The sequence below is a fragment of the Crocodylus porosus genome, unplaced genomic scaffold (genome assembly GCF_001723895.1).
Source record: "Crocodylus porosus isolate Cpor-Errol unplaced genomic scaffold, CroPor_comp1, whole genome shotgun sequence".
Lineage (NCBI taxonomy): Eukaryota > Metazoa > Chordata > Crocodylia > Crocodylidae > Crocodylus > Crocodylus porosus.
This window is the reverse complement of record NW_017728915.1, coordinates 17833703-17833941: the sequence shown is the minus strand read 5'-3', so window position 1 is coordinate 17833941 and position 239 is coordinate 17833703.

The window sequence follows — 239 nt, the reverse complement described above, 5'->3', positions numbered from 1 at the left end:
AGGCGCGTCCCCGGCGGCGGCCACTGCCGCGCACGCAGCCCGCGCACCCGGCAGCGTCACGCGCCCCCTGCAGGCCCCTTCCCCCGGCGGAGCCGGTTGCGCAGGCGCGGAAAGACCCCGTGGGAACAGCTGCAGCGGGGCCTGCGGCTCCCCCGTCGCCCCGCCCCGCGCACCGTCACGGGACAAGCCCTGAGCTCGTCCCGGGCTCCTGCGGTGAGGCCGCGGCCGAGGACTGGCCT